Source organism: Xenopus laevis, chromosome 9_10S (genome assembly GCF_017654675.1).
Source record: "Xenopus laevis strain J_2021 chromosome 9_10S, Xenopus_laevis_v10.1, whole genome shotgun sequence".
In the NCBI taxonomy this organism is placed as follows: Eukaryota; Metazoa; Chordata; class Amphibia; order Anura; family Pipidae; genus Xenopus; species Xenopus laevis.
The window spans coordinates 9,951,734-9,974,995 of NC_054388.1; the positions used below are offsets into that span (position 1 = coordinate 9,951,734).

The 23,262-nt window shown below is 41.2% G+C and overlaps 1 protein-coding gene across 1 annotated transcript in view; it reads right to left on the reverse strand.

Moving 5' to 3' along the window:
- Positions 1 to 1,486, reverse strand: part of ripor3.S (RIPOR family member 3 S homeolog) — a 98,363-nt gene extending 96,877 nt beyond the window's left edge. The window contains exon 1 of the mRNA XM_018238171.2: positions 1,105 to 1,486. The gene's annotated coding sequence lies outside the window, so the exon portion shown is untranslated. The remainder of the gene's footprint in view (positions 1 to 1,104) is intronic.
- Positions 1,487 to 23,262: the final 21,776 nt, after the last annotated feature.

Below are 23,262 nucleotides of genomic sequence, written 5' to 3' on the forward strand. Positions count from 1 at the left end.
TCCCGACTTCAATGTCAATTTGGCTGGAAAACCGCCAAACATTTTGCTGCATTTTGGGATATCCAGACACATATTTTCAAAAGGACTCGAGAGCCCATAATTAATTTAATTTTCATCTCCCAGCATCCTCAGCTACCCCCCTCCCCATTCTGAGGAATAACAGTGACAGAAGCTTTATATAAACAGGAACCTTCAGCTTCAGTTATGAACTGCATCTCCCAGCAACCCGTACAAGCCTTTCTGAAGGTGCCAATACCTGCACTTTTGCAAATGCAATCATTTGGAACGGTAAGAGCTTTTAGGGTAGGACTCCACGGGAGATTTCGTTGCGATCCGACGCGCTGTGTAAAAACGCAGGTGTCACGTCGGATGCGATGGAAATGTGTTAAGATATGGAAATGTCTGATGAAATTGCTGCGTTGATCCGACGCGACTGTCGGATGCAGACACAGCGTGCAGCGTCTGCATCCGACAGTCGTGTTGGGTCAGATCAACACTGCGACACCATCAGACAACGCATTGATTTACCTTATTTCCATCGCATCCGACAAGATGCCTGTGTTTTTGCGCAGTGCGTCGGATCGCACCGAAATCGCCTGTGGAGTCCTACCCTATCAGACGAGTGTTTTTATCTGCACTCCCATGTGTTGCGCTTTCTTCCGTTCAGCCGCAGAAGTAGACGCACTGAATTATTGTCAATGGGGCTGTACTCACACAGACGCATGTAAGCGCCAAACGCAGGTTGGGATTTAGCATGTTGCATTTTACCTGCGTTTGGCGCTTACATGCGTCTGTGTGAGTACAGCCCCCTTTAAAATAATTGTCTGCGTCTACTCCTGCGCAGGTAAAAACGCTCCTCTGTAAGAGCCCTTTGAAAGAAGCACGGTAGGGGCTACCCAGGTGGTAGCAATAAGGAATTAAAGAGGAGTGCACCTTTAAAATAACTGACTGCGTCCACTCCTGCGCTCCCCTGCAGCTGAAGGGAAGAAAGCGCAATGCAGGGGAGCGCAGGTAAAACCGCTCGTCTGTAAGAGCCCTTAGAAAGAAGCAAGGTAGGGGCTACCCAGGTGGTAGCAATAAGGAATTAAAGAGGAGTTCACTTACCTATTGACGCTGATCTCCTGAGTAGTAGAAGTGGCTGTTGGTGAGAGTGCTGCATGCAGGAGAGAGACAGCAGTCTTATCTAGGAGACAGTCTCACACACACATTTCCTCAGCAAACTCACGTTCATGGAAATGGTCTTGGCCGGGGAAGAGAAGCAGCAGTACAAGGCAGTCACATCCAAACCTTCAGCAGGACAGCCCCACTGTGAGCTCTTGAAAGCTTTTCAGTCAAGGATTTGTTTCTCCCTCTTTGCTCCTATGTGAGTAAAATGCCAAAATACCCCCCATGAATCCCTCCCAGTCGAGCAGCCCCCCTAACACTGGCACATGGAGTGAGTGCAGCTAATTGGATGGACATTGAGAGGTTGTGACTGTGTCAGGATTCTGCTATTAATCAGGCACCATCTGAGCTTTTGCTCTGCCTCTCTGCCTGGTGGGGGGAGCTTAGGGGGGGACTGGAATTTTTTTTTTCTTGTGTTTACTAGAATTTTTTTACACAATGCTTTTCTCCATTCTAATCACAAACAGGCTTCTAAGGGAGCTAGCACACGGGCAGATTCGGGGAGATTTAGCCGCCTGAAGACTTATTGGCTCTTCTGCGGGGCAACAATCTCCCCGAACTGCCTTGCCCCTGCCTTCCGCCTTTCCAAAGTCGCTCAAGAGGAAACTTTGGGCAACTTCGGAAATCAAAGTGCCGCGAATGCATTGGCGCTGGCGTTTTGTCATTATAGCAGGCGGCAGGCAGTTCGAGGAGATTGTCGCCCCGCAGAAGAGGCGATTAGTCGCCAGACGACTAAATCTCCCCGAATCTGCCCGTTTGCTAGCTCCCGTAAAAAAAAACAAAACACCTCTCCCCCCCCAAAGGATTTTTTTTCTGCCCTAGAGAACAATTTCATTGCCAGAAAGTAAATAGCATGGGCAATGCTATTGGGTTTAATGCAACATCTGAAGTAGGGATGCATCTGATTTGCATATGCAAATTAGGATCAGGAAAGGAAAAAGTGGAAAAAATTCTTCTTTTGTGATAAAAAGTCACATGATTTCCCTACCCGCCTCTAATTGACATATGCAAATTAGGATTCGGGTTCGGCCAGGCACAAGGATTCGGCCGAATCCTGCTGACAAAAAGGCTGAATCCTAGCCGAATCCCGAACCAAAACCTGGATTTGGTGAATCACATGCTTTACGCTGCCATTTATTTACAAAAGCCATAGCTGTGGGCCTCATTGCTTATAGAGGGCCCTTTAGAGCTCAGAAGCTGGTGGGTTTTCAACAAACAAAGTGGTATAAACTGGGCACCGTTACCTACTTTTCTCCCATTCTTACTATAGGTATGGGATCCTTTATCCAGAAACCCGTTCCAAATTACGGAAAGGCCGTCTTCCATAGACTCCATTTTATGCTAATGGTTCAAATTTTTTAAAAATTATTTCCTTTTTCTCTATAATAATAAAACAGTTCCTTGTAGTTGATCCCAACTAAGATATAATTAATCCTTATTGGAAGCAAAACCAGCCTATTGGGTTTATTTAATGTTTATATGATTTTCTAGTAGACTTAAGGTATGAAGATCCAAATTACGAAAAGATCTGTTATCCGGAAAACCCCAGGTCCTAAGTATTCTGGAAAACCTGGATTGTTTTAACCTGGATAACCTGTACCAGTCAGACTGGGGCCCAGTGGTGCATTGGGGGGTAAGTTAAGTACCACTAAAACCTGGGAAAAGCTAAGCATTGGGGCCCACTGGATCCACCCTCAGAGGGTGTCTATGATAGAAAGGGGTGGTTCAACTTTAAGTAAACTTTTATTACAATATAGAATGGCTAATTCTAAGCAACTTTTCGACTGGCCTTTTTCTTCTAACTTCTTCTTTCTTCCCAGCTTTCAAATGGGGGGTCACTGACCCAATCTATAAAGAACAAATGTTCTGTAAGGCTGCAAATAAATTTTCAATTATTATTCAACTTTCTACTCAAGCCCTCTCCTATTTATAGTCCTTGTTCAGATGAATACATGGTTGCTAGTGTAATTTGGGCGCTAGCAACAGGTGCCCTTTAATAGTGCTGTATTCATGAGGAATGGGAAAGGGAAACCACATAGGTGCCCCCCCTCTGGTCCCTTAACTAGCTTGATATTTAGACCCGCAAGTATACCTCCCAACATTTTGGAAACAAAAGGAGGGACAAAAGAGGGTAACATTTTTGACCATGCCCATTTTGTGGCCACACCCCCTAATTACCATGTTCATTTTAAGTTATGAACATATTTCTGTGTTTTTTAAAGTTATAACAGTTTTGCTAATGAAGGTGAATTGCCCTTCGAGCTGTGAGTCTAAGTTCTCCCAAGAGACCTGTTTATCTAAATATATATATATATATAAAATATGTTATAATTACTTATTTGCTTATCTCAAAATTGTTACAAAAGTATCTTAGTTGCACCTGGTGGCTGTTCTGCGCCAAATCCAATTGAGTTAGAAACTTTGTATCTTTTTCTGTCTGTTCAGTGCAGAGAAAGGCAGGACATTTCAGTACAAATGCGGGTTGAGCTGTCAAAAGCGGGACTGTCCCGCTGAAATCGGGACAGTTTTCCTACTGACATGGAAACCGGAGGCACCGTTGTAGGAAACACAGATTACTCACCCATGACTATGGTCAGGCTGTAGCTTACAAAGGTACGTCATGTATACAGGATCACGATGAACACACTCAGGAATGTGGCATTTGCTATAAAATAAAATACAATTTAATGAAGTATAAACAGGGTTTGGCATTTGTACCATCATAAGATTCTATAACAAAGAATAACAAAGAATAACAAATAATAACAAAGTATAACAAAGAATACAGCTCTTGAAACACACTGTGTGATCAGCAGCTCAAACACCGTCCCATCATATTCCAGGGCAGTGGATTTTGGACTCTTCTGTGGTTCAAGCTCTACTTTTGAGGTCTGACCAGGGCCACCATCAAGGGGGCACAGGGGGTACAACTGGCTGTGCTGCACTTTTCCAATTAGCTGGGCCCCCCTTACCAGCGAGGAAGCGATGTGCCGCTGAAAGAGTCGAATGTTTTCGAATTGCTGAAGTCCTGAAGACCCGAAGCAGAGAACGGAGCTGAAGCCGCGAAAAGACCTGAAACTACGAAAGTAGCCAAAGCTGAAGACCAAAAGCAGCAAAAATACCCAAAGCCACGAAAGTAGCCAAAGAAGCTGAAGAACAACCTAAGGTAAGTTCAACTAAACGCCAATGTGTTTTTTTTTTTTTAAATTTTATTAAACCCCTGGCCACCAATGTTTTTAAAAAATATTCTATGACCACCAATGATTTTTTTAAAAAAAACTTTCATGGGGGGCCCTGGCACCAATGTTTTTTTTTGTTTATTCATATGGGGGCCCTATCAATGATTTTTTTTTTTACTTGTAGGGGGCCCCTGACCACCAAGGTTTTTTTTAAAAAAAAAATTTATGAGGGGCCATGGCACCAATGTTTTTGTTTTTTTTAACTTATAGGGGGGCTATGACACCAATGATTTTAAAAAAAGACTTTTATGTTTGAACCTGGCTGCCATTTTTTTAACTTATAAGGGGTTGTGACCACCAATGGCTTTTTACAACTTGTGAGTGGGGGGGTTACTGTTTTAGCGCTGATGTCTGTGTGGACTTTTTTACTGTGGTGTGGAATGGGAACATGATCTGGGTTGGGGCTTGGGGGCCAGGCTGGGGTAAGTGGGGACCAGGGGCCCCAGACAGTGTTGCTGTACGGGGCCCCATGATTTCTGATGGTGGCTCTGGGTCTGACACTTGGGGGCCCATTTACTTAGTTGGAGTGAAGGAATAGAGGAAAAATAGTTTGAATTTCGGATGGCCGAATATGGCTACTTCGACCATCGAATGGGCTACTTCGACCTTCAACTATGACCTTCGACTTCGAATCGAACAATTCGAACTAAAAATCGTTCGACTATTCGACCATTCAATAGTCGAAGTACTGTCTCTTTAAAAATTTCTACGACCCCCTAGTTCGCCACCTAAAACCTACCGAGGCCAATGTTAGCCTATGGGAAAGGTCCCCATAGGCTTCCTAACAATTTCCTGATCGAAGGAATATCCTTCGATCGATGGATTAAAATCCTTTGAATCGTTAGATTCGAAGGATTTAATTGTTCGATCGAACGATTATTCCTTCGATCGTTCGATCGTAGGAATAGCGCAAAATAGCACAAAATTTGAAGTCGAAGGATTTTACTTCGACGGTTGAATATTGAGGGTTAATTAACCGAGGGTTAATTAACCCTCGATATTCGACCCTAGGTAAATGTGCCCCTTGCTAAGGGTCCTCCTTAGTCTCCAGTAAGATTAAAATACTGCTGTATCAGCCATGAAGCAATAGTTCCAAGAATATCAAGGGCAGTGTTGACCCCAAACTTCACCCTATGTGACCACTAAGCTGGACTCCCAGAAAACTGCTGTTCTCCCTGTATCTGAAGCCAACAGACTGGGCCTCACTTGTTTGGGGGGGTATCAGTTTAGGGAACCATGGTTTTAAGTTCCTCTGAAGGGGGGAAGCGGCAGAGACTCAGCACTATCCTGACCTACTTATCGGGTACCCTGAGGTATTCCAGAATCAAAACCAATATTTTAAGGAAATCTGTTTTTTTGTCTTTGTAGTCACAAATTAAAAAATCAAAATCAAATTGATAGCCCCCTGTAGTAGTAATGGTCGAATTTCTCCCGCTTTGCCAAAAAATTTGCGAAACGGCGGAAAATTTGCTAAACTCAAAAATTAATGCCTGCGTCAATGTTGATGCCGGCGTTAAAGTCAATGGGCGTCCGAACAGTGTTGATAACACGAGCAACTTTTCCGCCGCACGTCTGAAATTTTTCGGCGGCCACAACACGCAAATTTGACGCAAATTCGTGCCTGACTGATTTATTCGCCCCATCAATACTGTATTAAAAAAGGGTGCTACATTATCTTTTGGACTTCCCTTAACTGGATCTGCCGGACCTCCTCATAGATTTATTGTTTTAATAAATCCCCATTTTGCAATGGAATCCTGAGGCCAGCGCCTGAGAGAGCTTTTTGGCACCAGAGATTGGAAGAACTAACAGAGGCAAATTAGACAATATATGGTCATTCTGTTGAAAACGGAAATCTGCTTTACAATAGATTATTTTCAAAATAACAGAAACAGTGGTATCCGAAGACTGTAGTTGACCTACATTTTTTTTTTGCACTTTTTCAGCATTTAACTTTTGGTACAGGTATCGGATCGTTCATCCAGAAACCAGTTTTTCAGAAAGTTTAGATTTACAGGAAGGCCATCTTCTATAGACTCCATACAATTAAAATCTAACAAAATAACTGCCTTTTGCACAAATTCTGCGTGTAGAAAGACATGATGTCTGGTGATTCACAAAATAACTGCCTTTTGCACAAATTCTGCATGTAGAGAGACATGATGTCTGGTGATTTTAACAGAGTGAGCTCTAATACATCTTCTAGGCAAAAGGAGCCCCCCTATAAGATATATTGGATCCAACTGTCAATGAATATCTAACACCCAACTCCTGCATGAAGACAGAATGAAGAGAAACAGATGCTGGGATAGTGAAGATAAACTAGAACGATACAGAATTTTTAATTGGTTATATTTAAAAAACTTCTAATTTCAATATGATGAAGCATAACATTTTAATTTTCACAAAAGTTCCCCTTTAAACTCATTGTGTATTCTTTTCCTTAAATGGTTTGCTCTATGGGTTATTGAAATCGTATTTGTTTATGTAAAGGATTTTTTTTAGGGTAATCTCTATTTATTTACCCTTTAGTACAGTATGTGAGTATAGTTGGATTTGTAAGGCTGTTTTTTGCCTCATTGCTTCCCAGTATAAGGATATATATACCCTATGGGGTTTAGAGAAAGGTTATGATGTTGTATGATTGGACATGCTCATCCAATAAGCCAAGTTTTTAACTGCAATGCTAAATTGAAAAACATATCCAGAAGAAGAAAAAAAATCCATGAAGTGATATTTTCCCAACTGTATGTTAGAGAGACATGGCCAGACGGCCCTTATCTGCACAATCTTCCGGATAGAAACTGGGAAGCGCTGTTAAAAAGAGAATGCTTTTATTCCTCCTGGAACTGAGGAAAAAACAAAACATTAAAACGATCATTCTCTCTTACATTTTGCGTCATGACCCAAATTCCTTTCTAATTTCTGTTTATATAAAACATAAAGAATTATGACAGTACATCTGAAGTGAAGGAATCTCAGCATCTCAGTGGGAAATGCAACATTAGTGTAATTAAGACATTGTACAGTAATCAGGTTAGGTTTTGGCTCCCTCTACTGGTCGCATCTGTAAATTAGATATTTTAGAGCATCAGGTGGAAACTGCGCTCACTAATTCACTAATGTTTCTGTTCACTTGCATACATATTATTAGGATTTATTCAATAAAGGATCAAACTCTCTCTTTCAGGCCTTCACAAGGGTGGTGAAAAGTTCACCTTTAAGTTAATTTTCAAGGGCAGATTTATCAAGGGTCGAATTTCAAGGGGTTAAAACCCTCGAAATTCGTCCATCGCATTGATCCCTCAAATTCGAATATCAAATTCAAAGGATTTAGCGCTAAAATACAGCTCGATCAAACGATTAAACCCTGCGAATCAAACGATTCAAAGATTTTTTGCGATCGATCGAAGGATTTTTATTTGATGCCAAAAACTTTAAAAAATGCACTGGAAGGTCCCCATAGGCCATATAGCAATTCGGGTAGCTTTAATTTGGCGAAGTATTGAAATCAAAGGATTTTTAAAGAGACAGTACTTCGACTATCAAATGGTCGAATATTCAAACTATTTTTACTTCGAATCAAAGTCGAAGTAAAATCGAAGTCGTAGTATCCTATTTGATGGTCGAAGTATCCAAAAAATTACTTCATCGTCCAGACTCTCATTCAAACTGGTGCATGGTTGCTAGGGGAATTTGGACCATAGTAACCAGACTGTTGAAAGTGCAAAATGGAGAGCTGCTGAATAAAAAGCTAAATAACTCAAAAACCACAAATAATGAAAACCAAATGCATTCACACCATCATACTAAAAGTTTAAGAACTCCTTTAAAAGCCCATACAAGGGAACACATAGCTGTACGTTTTTTAGTCAAGCTCTATTTTTTTTTTTTAGCGTAGGACTACACGGACGATTTCGGTAAAATCTAACGCACTGCGACAAAGCGCCAGTGGCAAATTGCATGAGACGGAAATAAGGTAAGTGAATGCATTGTCATCTGCATCCGACAGTCATGTTGCGTCGGATCAATGCTGCAACTTCAACCGACATTTCTATCGTTTACCGTATTTCCGTCGCATGCGATCTGACACTGGCGTTTTGTCGCAGCGCGTTGGATCGCGCTGAAAACGTCTATGTAGTCCTACCCTTAGATTTATAACAAAGTAATATGACACTGTTAAGTGCTAATCCGAGAAGGTTAAATACCCCAAACACTGCAAGTCTACGCACTGCACCAAGATGATTCCCACATTCTATTAATAATTGGTCACTTGTTCACGCCCAATAGTGCCAAAAGTATTAGGCGTGTCTCATATCAATGGCTACTGAGGTCATTAAAGGAGAACTAAAGCCTAACTAAAGCTAGAAATTTTGTACACAGCCCTTTAGCAGTAAAGATCTGTGTCTCCAAAGATGCCCCAGTAGCTCCCCATCTTCTTTTCTGCTGATTCACTGCACATGCTCTGTGCTGCTGTCACTTACTGAGCTTAGGGACCCACTCACAATATACAGTACACATAGAATAGAAATGTCACAATATAAGGCTGATTAGTAATTCATACACATAATTACTACATGGCAGCACAGAAACCAGTGCAATTAGCATCAGAATTTAATAATCAGCAAACCTGTAGCATCAGCTTATATTACAGCCAGGGAAGCTCATTTTCTGCTGGATAATTAGTGACGAGCCCTAAGCTTAGCTTCTCAACAGCCAATCAGAGCCCACTGAGCATGTGAGTGTCACAGACACTTTCCAAGATGGTGACCCCCTGTGACAAGTCTGAAGTCCTGGATCATTGCTGCTATTGACAAGCTGAAACTTTAGCCTCGTGCAATTAGTTCAGTATATAAAACCTGCCATTTTTGGGTATATTAATTTTTAGGGTTTAGTTCTCCTCTAACAGTCAGCAGGTCAAGATGTAGCAATGGTTTGGGGTAACGCATTAGCCTACTGAAGCCAACCACACTGGGAGGTCTCCTGGTATCACAGAAGACTAGTTTGACCTCTCATGCTACTGTGACAGCCTAATGCATTGCAAGGAGTGGCCCCCTGCACATTTACTCGTGCATCTCTTGTTGGTGATTAGGCTCATGAAATGCACATGAAATGCATCAGATGTTTGGTATGTTTGCACAAAAACTTCAGGAAATACCAGAGCTGATTCCATTGCGTCCCAAGGGAGACAGATTCTCCTGGCAACATAACTGTTTGCTGAATCAGTGGCACAGCTGCAATCTGTATCCTTATGACGCATCTGGTGTGTATATTCTTAGGGTACTCACTGATAAATCTAATGTTGCCAGCCTGTTTCAGGTATGTCTAAAAGCTCACTGTGTGCCCAGAACATTCCATCTCTGTTTATTTGTATTTATACACATGGTAGGAGGTGCCATATTGATTCCCTTAGACAGTACAGTATGAGGGTATAGCTTATTGTGTGCCCAGAACATTCCTTCTCTGTATATTTGTATTTATACATATGGGAAGGAGGTGCCATTTTGTTTACCTTAGACAGTACAGTATGAGGGTATAGCTTATTGTGTGCCCAGAACATTCCTTCTCTGTATATTTGTATTTATACATGTGGGAAGAAGGTGCCATATTGTTTCCCTTAGACAGTACAGTATAAGGGTATAGCTTATTGTGTGCCCAGAACATTCCATTTGTGTTCAACTTAACTAACTGGTATCCGTGCAGGGGCGGAACTACCAGGGGAGCAGGGGGTGCGAGCGGGCCAGGGCCCGCACCCCCTCAGGGCCCCCCGGCAGTCCGTGCGCCGCGCATATCCCGGGCAGTTCCGGGTTTACAGAGGGGGGCGGGGGGCCCGGCTGCGCATCCTGCGCCAGGGCCCGCCCCCCTCTAGTTCCGTTTCTGTATCCGTGTGCTCCCAAATACACCCTAATTTCCACTGAAATTCCAGGACGTCGCCCTCTCCCTGCAGTAAAATTAAATATATATTGAAATATAGTCTACGATCTCAGAACAACTGATAAAAAATGATCTTGGCAAACAGTAAAACAACCCAAAAAAAGAATGTACTTGCAGCCTCCAAAAGGCAGAGGAACAGGAAATTACAGGCAGCCGCTTGTCAGTAGGGATGTAGCGAACGGCAGAAAAAATGTTCGCGAACATATTCGCGAACTTGCGTCAAAAATGCGAACGGTTCGCGAACGTCGCGAACCCCATAGACTTCAATGGGAAGGCGAATTTTAAAAGCTAGAAAAGACATTTCTGGCCAGAAAAATGATTTTAAAGTTGTTAAAAGGGTGCAACGACCTGGACAGTGGCATGCCAGAGGGGGATCAAGGGCAAAAATGTATCTGAAAAATACATTGTTGACACAGCGCTGCGTTTTGTGCTGTAAAGGGCAGAAATCACACTACGTCACTCAGGTGATGTTTCTGGACACGGAATGTGAAAAAGCTCACACAGCTAGGTGGCACTTGGTTAAAGACTGGGCAAACAATGCCTGCAAGGGCAACGTATACAGTAGTGGATACGGAATATATTATTGCTGCTGTAAAAACATCACTCAGGTGATGTTTACGGACACGGAATTATTATTGTTATTTAGACAGAATGTGAAAAAGCTCACACAGCTAGGTGGCACTTGCATACCTCCCAACTGTCCCTCTTTTGACCACTCAACCCCCTGTCCCTCTTTTGTACTGGAAAGTCCCTCTTTTCTCTGCACTGAACAGCCAGAAAAAAAAACAGTTTCTAACTTAATTAGCTTTTGGCAGAGAGCTCAGAACAGCTAACAGGTGCAAATAAGATACTTTGTAACAATTTTGACTCTGGTTGGTGCTGGTAGTGGTGAACTACTAGGAGGAGCAGCACACCAGTCCCACTCCCCAACACAGCTAGACTAATAGCACTGGGCTCTTACAGTAGCAAAGTAAAAAAAACAAAAAAGAAAATAAAAGCAGTCCTTACAAGGACTACTGGGTTATTACAGCAGTCAGCAGATGAGAGATCAGAAGCAGTGCCCACAGCAGCTACATACAGAGCACTGCAGTAGAAGGTAGATTACTAGTCAGCAAAGCTACCTAAGCTAAAATGTCCCTCAAATCCCTGCAGAGTTCTGTCCCTACAATACAGAGCAGTATCAAGTAGATTACTAGCCAGCAAAGTTACTATCAACTGTCCCTCAAATCACTAACCAGCTCTCTCCCTACACTAGCTCTTCCAAGCACACACAGGCAGAATGAAAAAACGCTGCAGGGCTTCAGTTTATATATGGAAGGGGAGTGGTCCAGGGGGTGTGGGGGTGGTCCAGGAGGGAGAGCTTCCTGATTGGCTGCCATGTATCTGCTGGTCTGGGGTGAGAGGTCAAAAATAAGCGCCAGCTAAGGCGAACCCAAATTGGCGAACGTCACGCGACGTTCGCGAACATTCGGCGGACGCGAACAGTCGATGTTTGCGCGAATTAGTTCGTGGGCGAACAGTCCGCGACATCCCTACTTGTCAGTAACATGTCGTTTGCCGAATGGAACTGAAGGTAAAACCACAGGTTCTGCTATGAATAAACTGCCAAGAGATTTTAAAAGGGGGTAATGTAAAAAATAGTCTTCATTTGTTACCTGCCAAGTAACCCATAGCAACCAATCAGCAGGTAACATTTACTCCAAATGAGTGTCATTTCGGCCATATAAATGGCCAATAGATTATATAGACCACTTATATTTTGCCACAGACCAGTCAGTATTTATACCGTTCCTTTCTAATTATACCTCTCACTTTTTTTTTACTTTTATTTTGGTAATTAGAGCCCTATATGTTGTTACAGAAGTGGAATATATATATATACCTCCAGAAGCATTAGATATAGAACACAAAAGAAGATCCGCACTCTAAGGTCTTATGAAAATAATAAAAAGTTTTATTGTTTAAATGCGACTAACATTTCAGCCTCCTCCGAGGCCTTTCTCAAAGAAAGGCCTCGGTCCAAATCGCGTCGACATTAACAACGTTAATAAACGTTGTTCACGTTTTTTAAAATCGTGTGCCATGAGTGCTTTCTACTATTGGACTATATACATATATACAATACACAAGAATATCCTGTAAATTATATCTTTATAAACGGTGAGTTCTGATGTAATTTCTGTCACATGACTCACTGAAATTTGTGTATTATAATAAATAAAGTACCCCCTGTTGTAAAATATGAGGATATTAGAAGTTACCTCGGAGTTCCATGACCTGTATAAAAACACTCGGCCTTTGGCCTCATGCTTTTATATGGTCATGAAACTCCTCGGTAACTTAGAATATCCTTATAGTTTGCAAGAGGGGGTACTTTATTCACTATATAATACGCAAAAGCCATGAATATCCTGTAAATTATATCCTTATAAACAGTGACTAGTGATGTCATCAGTTATAAACAGTGAGCAGTGATGTCATTTTTGTCACATGACTCACTAAAACTTATATATTATAATAAATAAATTACCCCTTGTTGGAAAATATGAGGATATTAGAAGTAACCTCGGAGTTCCATAACCTGTGACTTTTAATATCCTTATATTTTACTATAGGGGGTACTTTATTCACTATATACAGTATTTCATAAGTGATTAATCCCCACCAATATGGCATATGAAATCCAAAATTGTGCTGGCACTGAGATTGTAACCCCTATAGACAACTCCAAATCCATCTGCCAGTCGATGGATCAATAAGTAAATACAATGGGCTGCTCAGTACCACCCCGGTGCCAATATATACTGATTGCATGAAGTGTATATAGAGTAACCTAAGACTGGGCAAACCAATTCAGTCAATTTATTTATAATTGCCACGGATCACTGGCACGGTGGATGTGCCAAGTAATTCTATACACCCACTGTGGGCACTGCCATTTGTTGGCATGAATGTTAAGATAACGTAGAGCTGTTTGTTTTTCAAACACTGTGTTGGCACAAATCATTGGCAAAAGGTTTGACCTAATTTGTTTATTTATCATGGAGGCAAGTATTGGGGGTGATGCAGTTGCCTTTTATGAACAGCAAACAATGTCATTGGGGAGGGGGGTCCCTCTGTTGAGAGGAGGTATTGGTTAAAAACAGAAGGTGTGGAGGTGGGGCTAGTTCCCCTTTAATGAACAGGCCTGCAGTCTATTAAACCATTATAATTGGGGGGCCAATCACAGCATTGGAAATCTACAGAGCTCTAGATCAATCCTTTGCCTAGTGGTACACTGGAAAGCTTAGACCAACCTGTGGCCAATTAGAATCAGATGTAATAGTCATAAAGGTAAAACAGGGGTATTGAAAGTCCTAGTCCTGTATCCCATAACAACCAATCCAGTACTTGCTTTAGTTGTTCTAACTGCAGTGGGCCAGTAATACTATAATTGTTTACAGTTTGGGTATATTTTGTTCCATTGTTCACATGACCCTGAAGGTTGGTATTCTAGCAACTCAATAGATAGTGGCTGCCATTACACATAACCCACTATTAATCTAGTCCTTATTTGCCCTTTAAAGATCATTTTAAAGTTTGTGGTTCACTTTTAAGTAAACTTTAAATACATAATTTAAAAGCAATTTTTCCATTGGTTTTCATTATTTATGTTTTACAGTTTTATACTTATTTGTCTTTTTCTTTCCAGCTTTCAAATGGGCGTCGCTGACCCCATCGAAAAAAGCAAATGCTCTGTAAGGCTACAAATTTATGGTTATTGCTCATTTTTATTTCTCATCTTTCTAGTAAGTTCCTCTCCTATTCACATTCCAGTCTCTTATTCAAATCAATGCATGGTCGCTAGGCTAATTTGGACCCTAGATTCTTTATAATGCAAATTGAAGAGCTAGTGGAAAAAAAACCTTAAAAAATAAAAAATGAAAACCAATTGCAAATTTCCCTCTCTACATCATTAAAAGGTAACTCAAAGGTGAACTACCCCTTTAACTCTATGGGGTAAATTTATCAAAGAGTGAAGTTCCGCAGCTCTCCATTCATTTCTATGGGATTTTGAAAGGCGTATTGATCAATGGGTGAAAGTGAAATTTCACCCTTTGATAAATACGCCTTTAAAAACCCCATAGAAATGAATGGGAAGTGGCGGAATTTCACTCTAGTGGCGGAACTTCACTATTAACTTCACTCTTTGCCAAATATTCCCCTATAAGAGACATGACTAGAGTGTGATGCTGCAGTGAGCACCTTAACCACAGGGTGGCACCAAACTGTTAAATAGACAGAGGCCACTGCTCCACCTCAGTTCTGCAATGGAATCCGGCCCGGCAAGTTTAGAGAATGTTACCTTTTGTTATTGAATAGGAATTCCTTATGTCATATGGATATTCTGTTTTATTTGGAAATAAAAAGAGTTCCCCCCAGCAGACATAGAGGATTACGTGGATGTAAAGCAATAATAAAAAATCACTCCTATCTGTGTTAAAGGGATTCTGTCATTTCTAAATGACACTGTTTACATTGCAAATAATTAACTCTACAATATAAAATTTCATTCCTGGACCAGCAAGTGTATTTTTTTGTTGTAATATTGGTGTGCTTTCTGAAAGAGCCAGCACTTTAGGATGGAACTGCTTTCTGGCAGGCTGTTGTTTCTCCTACTCAATGTAACTGAATGTGTCACAGTGGGACCTGGATTTTACTATTGAGTGTTGTTCTTAGATCTACCAGGCAGCTGTTATCTTGTGTTAGGGAGCTGCTATCTGGTTACCTTCCCATTGTTGTGTTGTGAGGCTGCTGGGGGGGAAAGGGAGGGGTGATATCACTCCAACTTGCAGTACAGCAGTAAAGAGAGACTGAAGATTATCAGAGCACAAGTCACATGACTGGAGGCAGCTGGGAAACAATATGTCTAGATTTCAAAATTTAATATAAAAAAAATCTGTTTGCTCTTTTGGAAAACGGATTTCAGTGCAGAATTCTGCTGGAGCAGCACCATTAACTGATGTGTTATGAAAAAAATCATGTTATCCCATGACAGTATCTCTTTAAGGTGTGGCTTTCTGTGTTATTGGTGACCAGTGTCTGTGGTTTTCTTGCAATTTTAGCCTGAAATGCAGTGAGATTTCACAAGAAATATGTAAAGTTGCCTGTCCTGTTCTTCTCACGTGAATCATAATGTTTGCCAGCCCTAGGGGATATTTCAGGCATTTTGAGGTCAAGCATATGGTTCTGGCTCTCCATCTCCCGGTATCCCATACAGGCCGTCCCCTCATAATCTGCTCCTAAATCAAAGTTAAATCCAAAATTCAAAAACATTTAAAGGGGTGGTTCATCTTCAAACAACTAGCTGTTTTCTGATAGATCACCAGAAATAACGACTTTTTCCAATTACTTTCTATTTTCTATATGTCACTGTTTTTCTAATATTGAAGTGTAAGGTGTCTTTTTTCATCTTCTAAAGCAGCTCTGGGAAGGGGGGGTCGCCGACCTGTAACCTGTTCTAAATTGATACATTTAGTTGATACATTTCTTATCTTTGTCTCCGCTGAGTTTCATTACAGGCAGCTGTTAGAATTGATACAATAGTTGCTAATACTCCAGAAATGGTGGTGAGAAATGTATCAACTAAATGTTACAAAATTGTAACCGTTCAGAATCTGCACCTGAATTACTGAGCTGCTGGACTGAGTCACCAGAGACAGGGACGTTAAACTTTTAACTTAGATTTTGGAAAAACAGTAAAAAATAAATAATGGAAAGTAATTGAAAAAAGTCTTTATTTCTGGGGAACAATCTGAAAAAAAAAAAACTAAATTGGAATTAGTGTTTGGAAGGTGAACAACCCCTTTAAATAGGTTGTTTGCCTTTCAATCAACTTTTAGTATGATGCAGAGAGTGATATTCTGAGACAATTTGCAATTGGTTTTAATTTTTCATTATTTGTAGTTTTTGAGTTATTTTGTTTTATGATTCATCGGCTCTCCAGTTTGCAATGTCCGCAATCAGGCTGCTAGGGTCCAAATCTCCATAGCAACCATGCACTGATTTGAATCAGAGACTGTAATATGAATAAGAGCGGGTCTGGATAAAAAGAGGAGCAATAAAAAGTAGCAATAACAATGCATTTGTAGCCTTACAGAGCATTTGTTTTTTTAGATGGGGTCAGTGACCCTCATTTAAAAGCTGGAAAGAGTCAGAAGTCAGCTTTCAGTTCCCCTATGGTATTCATAGGGGTAAAGTTTTGTTTTGTGGTTTCAGGGTTGTTGGAGGTGTGGTTATTTGAGGAGGGGGCGGGCCTCAATCCTGTAATGTCACTGCAGACGTCCCAGAAGGAGCTTGGACTTGGATAATCAGAACACTGACCCCATCTAAAAACAAATGCCCCTGTAAGGCTACACATTTATTGCTATTGTTACTTTTTATTACTTGTCTTTCTTTTCAGGACTCTCCTACTTATATTCCAATCTCTTATTCAGATCAATGCATGGTTGCTAGTGTAAATTGGACCCTAGCAACCAGATTGCTAAAAATTGCAAACTGGAGAGCTGCTGAATAAAAACCCAAATAACGCAAAAGCCACAAATAATAAAAAATCAAAACCAATTGTCTCAGGTGATCATTCTCGACATCATACTAAAAGTCAACGCCTTTAAGTGACAATATCCTCAGTAATTAATTATTAAGAGAATATAGAGAACAGGAAGTGGGATGGAAACTGATACAACATTTCACTGTGTACCTTCAAAGTGATCTGGTCACATGATCAGCCGCGGGAATTAGTTGGGAATCATGCTGCTGATCATCTGATTGGCTAATCATGCTGTATGCAGTATAGTGCAGTATTAAGGCATAAATGAAAATTAAATGCAAGTCCTTAGATTGCCAGTTAGAAATGAATGTGATTTTTTTGGCAGAATGATTGTCTGCAGATATAATCTCTGATTCTTATAAAACATCCAAGAAACAGTGGCACTGACCCATCAGCTCTCATTAAAGGGACAGTGATCTAGAAATGACTATGGGACAACTGCTGCTTTGTTGAAACCCTGCTCATTCGCAACGGGAGATTCCTGATACTTCCTCTCACGCCAAAGCGCAGAACACTGGGGCATTTTTATTTGGATTAATTCAACATTAACTGTCTGGCCAAGATGTAGTTATAATACATGCTAATGATATACAGATACCATACGCAGGGACTCATGAAATATGTGGAGGTGGAGGCTTTAGGTCACATATTTAACCAGAGAATTTTTTTGTTCAGTTAGGAAATGAAAAAAAACAAACAGAGTTATCACTAGGGATGCACTGAATCCACTATTTTTGAACCCCCAAATCCTTCACTGAAGATTCGGCTGAATACAGAACCGAATCCGGATCCTAATTTGCATATGCAACTGAACCAAATCTGAATCCTAATTTGCACATGCAACCGAACCGAATCTTAATTTGCACATGCAACCGAACCAAATCTGTATCCTAATTTGCAAATGCAACCAAACTAAATTTGAATCCTACTGCAACTGAACCAAATCCGAATCCTAATGTACAAATGCAACTGAACCGAATCCTAATTTGCATATGCAACCAAACCGAATCTGAATCCTAATTTGCATATGCAACCAAACCCGAATCCTAATTTGCATATGCAACCAAACTGAATCCGAATCCTAATTTGCATATGCAACCAAACCAAAACCAAATCCTAATGTACAAATGCAACTGAACCAAATCCTAATTTGCATATGCAAACAAACCGAAACCGAATCCTAATGTACATATGCATCGGAACCGAATCCGAATACTAATTTGCATATGCAACTGAACCGAATTCAAATCTTAATTTGCATATGCAACCGAATCCGGATCCTATTTTGCATATGCAAATTAGGGGTGGGAAGGGGAAAACATTTTTACTAGTTTTATGACAAAAAGTCACGGGATTTCTCTCCCCACCCCTAATTTGGAATTGACCATTTATAGGCAGAACTAAGGCAAAATGTACATCTGGTTATTCAAGGAGTGCCAATCATTACATAAAGTATGGGTATAAATATAAAGAAAATAAAGAAAAAAGTTATATCAGTGTTTTGATAGCTGCATCTCCATCCACCCTACGCGTTTGCACCCCTTTAGGGCACTTAGTCCTGGGCTCACCCCCTTAAGGGGTGCGAAACGCATAGGGTGGATTGGAGATGCAGCAATGTTTTTAACTTTTCTACCAATAAAATTATTTTTTAACTGAACACCTCTGGTCCTGTGGATCCTTTCAAATGCCGGTCAGCTCTGCTCGGTCAGCCATATCAAATAGCATGGTTTAGCAGGGGCTATAATAAAGGGCAGTGGAGTAACTAAATATTACCGGACCACACAGCAAATGATTTTTCAGGCCCCCAAAATGGCTATAGGTTGAACTCTTTTACCAATATTTGTTGTAATATTTTATATGAATTAGAGCCTCATGGACACGGCTGGTCCTATCAAATGTGGGGCCCAATTGGGACCATGTTGGCGGGGCCCCTAGACAAAGTGTTGCTGGCTACTGACACACCAAGTATTTAGGAAAATAAAGGCTTACAGGCACAAAATAGAAAGGAACAAGGTAAGAGAGTGAGAGGGATTAAATAGGGGCACATAATAGGGGCACACAGGGTAAGAGAGAGAGGGAGGAAATAGGAGAGTGGACTGGGCCAATTAGTTTGGGGCAGGCTGGGCCGATTCAGCTTGGGAGCAGGCTTGGTTGGATTGGGGGCAGGCAGGGCCTATCAAGGTTGGAGGAAAGCTGGGCCTATGAGAGTTGGGGGCAGGCTAGACCTATGGATTTGGGGATGGGCTGGACTCTCAAAGTTGGGGGCAGGCCAGGCAGCATCATGTGCTGAGGGAAATATTATCTGTGCTGCCCTGTGGTGCGGGGCCCCCAGAGGTGCGGGGCCCTATTGGGCCCAATTGGTCCAATAGGCCTAAGGCCGGCCCTGCTCATGGAGCCCCTATAGCTCTTGCAGCCGCAGGGTCTGCTTCCTCTATAGTTACGTCCCTAAACAAGGGTCACTTGTCTGACATGTCCGGTGAATATTTAAAATACAACCCCTTTTGGAGGCCTCAATACATTTCAATGTGGACCCCACAAATGATAGGAGACTGGATCAGTAAACGTGCCATTACCAGCCCTCCCCAGGTATTTTAAAAAGCTCATGACAGCCCCGAGAGCTCTTTAACGGCAATAAAGTTTGATGTTGCCTGATTTAATTGGTTCCCTCCTATCCCACTTCTCAAACAGACTCATTGTTTGTTAATGTTCTCTGTTCCTCATCTCAGTTACACACCTGACGGGTTTTGCTGCGGAACAATAGGAATAAGTCATGTCTAGTAAGCAGGTCGCTTTTTATTAATGATAAGAAATCGGAGGATCCCTGTGACGTATTTACTTAGCACGTGCTAAAGGAAATCTCTTTATCTGGAAAGGACAATGGTTAGTAAAATGATAAAGTTAAATATTTTGGTTCCTTTGGTTTCAATTCAGCACCGTTTCACATTAACCCGTTTTATTTCAAATTTTGTGGTTATGGTTCCCCTGCGTGGGTGACTAAATCAGGCAGAGATCGGCCAACCTCACCAAAGAATTAGATCTGGGTCTGTTGAGGGTTAGACATTGATTAAGAAGAAATAAAAAACATGCAGAACTTAAAAAACAGAAAAAGGAGATGCCTTATAGTGTCAATGCTGAGAGGTGACAGCAGAAACATCTCTGAAATCCTGCCTTTTCTATGAGGCCCTGTAGGGAAGAGGCTTCAGGTCTCTGCACCTGTTCTTCTGCTCATTACAATGCAACAAATGCAGCCCAACCAGTATAACTAGGACTGACAATGCTTGTTGCTGTCAGGTAGGTTTTTCTCAGGTGTACACAGCGGAGGAAATATCTCAGTAATGCTGATGTCTTGAAGCCTGTGTAACTGGAAAACCGTCTGCATCTGATTCACAGGGGAAGATGGCCGACAATAGCAAAAATTCGCCAGAAATCCAATCCGCAGGGACATCACCAATTTACTAACAGACGTAGAGGACAATTCGCTAGCGGAAGACGCCGTCGCTAGTATAGTTTCACGCCCTATCACCAGACGAATTTTCACAAACGATTGTTACTCCGTAAATCCACTAAAGTGCAAATTTTATCTCTTTCGTCAGAGTTTCCTTCATCACCTTAGACCTGGTGGACTGATAAGATGAAACTAAATCCTTATGTCAATTACATCATATCCGGTATGCCGAAAAGTTCTAAAAAATGCTGGTGCTTTTTCATGTCTTCAAAAGTTGTAACTATAAAAGATTTTTGTGTCAACCTTTTTTTAACCATTTGGGTGGCATGCGACTTTGGTTTTAGGGTGGGCTCATGTCTAGGACATTAGAGGATCTCTTTTGTCTTTATTTTGCTTCCTTGGACATTTGTAATTATAAGTGGCCACTTCAAGCATTTGCATCTCTAATAAAGACATATATATGACCTACATGTACCTTCCCTATTCAAATTGACCTAAGCGTAAGAATACTGTTAATGAATTTACACCTGTTGGTGGCGCAAAGTGTGATGGAGCCTTCGTTGGTGAAACTTCAACCTTTAGAGAATTTTCCCCAAAGTGTTTTTTGGGCTTAAAGCACCAGGGTGGTTTTTGCCTGATGTGTTTTCGGAACCTAAAAATCAGTGTCAACATGTCCCTGCTGCTTCATACTGTGCTTGGTAGGATATTCTCATGAAAATGCCAAGACTGCGATCTTTCAGCAACTGTCACTCTATATGCCATAGGCCTACAAAACATTTTGATCAAATATTGATCAGAGGCAAATTTTTTGTTTTCTGATTCAGACCATAAGAAGCAACACATGCCAAGTTGATTACACGGATCAGAATACTCTGACTACTGATAGAAAACAAGTTGGACCCTGCAGGATTCCAGTAGGCATGGGAGCTGGTGGAGCCATGAACCTGCCCAAATTGTTAGTGTAAGCAAAACACCTTGGTTCTTTCTCCTATACTCTTGCACCTTCACAGCTGGACCTGCTCTCCAAACACCGCACTTGCTCTTGGCCCAACACAAAGGGATATACTTCACCTCCAAACAAAAATAAAAGGACGGTATCACCAAAATATTAAAGTGTTTTAAGTGAATGACAATATAATGTAGTATTGTCTAGCACAGGTGTGTTTGCTTTAGAAACAGAACTATAGTTTATATAAACAAGCTGCTGTGTAGCCATGGGGGCAGCCATTAAAGCACAGGATACACAGTAGATAACAGATAAGTACTACTATAGTTTATATAAACAAGCTGCTGTGTAGCCATGGGGGCAGCCATTCAAGCACAGGATACACAGTAGATAACAGATAAGTTCTGAAGAATCCCATTGTATACCACAGAGCTGATCTGTTATCTGCTGGATAACTTGTGCCTTTTCTCCTTTTTCCAGCTTGAATGGCTGTCCCTATGGTATGGCCACACAGCAGCTGAACTATAGCATTCTTTTTGAAGCAAACATGCTAGTTTTACCAGTGTAGCGCAACACTATGTAATATTTTCATTACTGTAAAACACTTTCACTTTTTGGAGTTACTGTTCTTTTAATTGCCCCCTCCATGAACCCCATACTGACCTACAATATATGTAGTGGATAAGTATGAAACATATATAAATAGAATCTCTTCCAGTATTTTGAGGCTGTAAATTACTTTGTGCCGTCAATTACAGGATGGCAAGGGATGCTGGGATTTGTAGTTTACTGATTTTGAGTTGAACTTTGCCTACCTTGCAGCTTCAAACTTTTACTTACTGCTCTCTTGAATCATTAACAGAATTTGTACACATGCTATCCAATCAATTTGCGGAGGCAGTAAATGAGCGAGGGGTCAGAGTAATAAAAACGATCTGTCTTATTCAGTGATTATCGACCCAATTATGGTAAGACAGGTGTTATATGCCATCTGATTCCTTCCTGTAAAATGTCAAGCAAATGGCATTGGGGCTACTCCCTGTTGTGGAACGCCAGCAATGCTGAGTATTTGGCTGCAGAACTCCCCCACGCCTTATCTAGCATCAAGGTACATGATAAATGCTTTGCAGTTTAAGCACTAATCACTTCAGCCCTGAGAGCTATTTTTATGTTGCAAATTCCCCATGATCTGTTATCGCACTATTTTAAAAATATCAGGCCTGAAAGGAATTTATTCCCCCCCCCTCCTCTTTTCTGACGTCGTGCAAAGGATGAATCCTCCAACAAAATCTTACTAGCACCATATGACAATTAAAAGTGCTTAGGTAAGGATTTCTTGTAAGAAAACAAAACCAGGGACTCAGAGGTATTTCTCTCTCTTGTGAATCAGTAGTCAGGATGCACAGCCTCCCAGCAGCTACAAAACGCCAGCAATAATTATTCACACAGCCATGGCAGCTTCATAAAAACAACATTAGGGGTGATCTGATTGAATGTGATGCCTGCAGCTTAACTGGTCACTGCAGCCCATACATATAGCCATCAAAATGCTGCAGATCATCCGGTGCCAACAATTATGACTCAGAAGTAGGGATGCACTGAATCTGTATTCAGCTTTTTGCAGTAGGATCCGGATTCAGCTGAATCCTTGTGCCTGGCCAAACGAAATACTTAAAACCATGTGACTTTTTGTCACAAAACATATGCAAATTAGGGTTCGGATTCGGTACGGTATTCAGGGAATCTTTCACGAAGGATTGGGGGTTCTGCAAAATCCAAAATAGTGAATTTGGTGCATCCCTACTCGGAAGTGAAGAAAAACTCACATATAGAGCAATGTCACACTGGGCTGTATTGGGTGCATTAAATGCCAAGGGATACTGTCTTGGGGAAAATAGTGCTGTTCCAGCAGAATTCTGCACTGAAATCCATTTCTTAAAAGAGC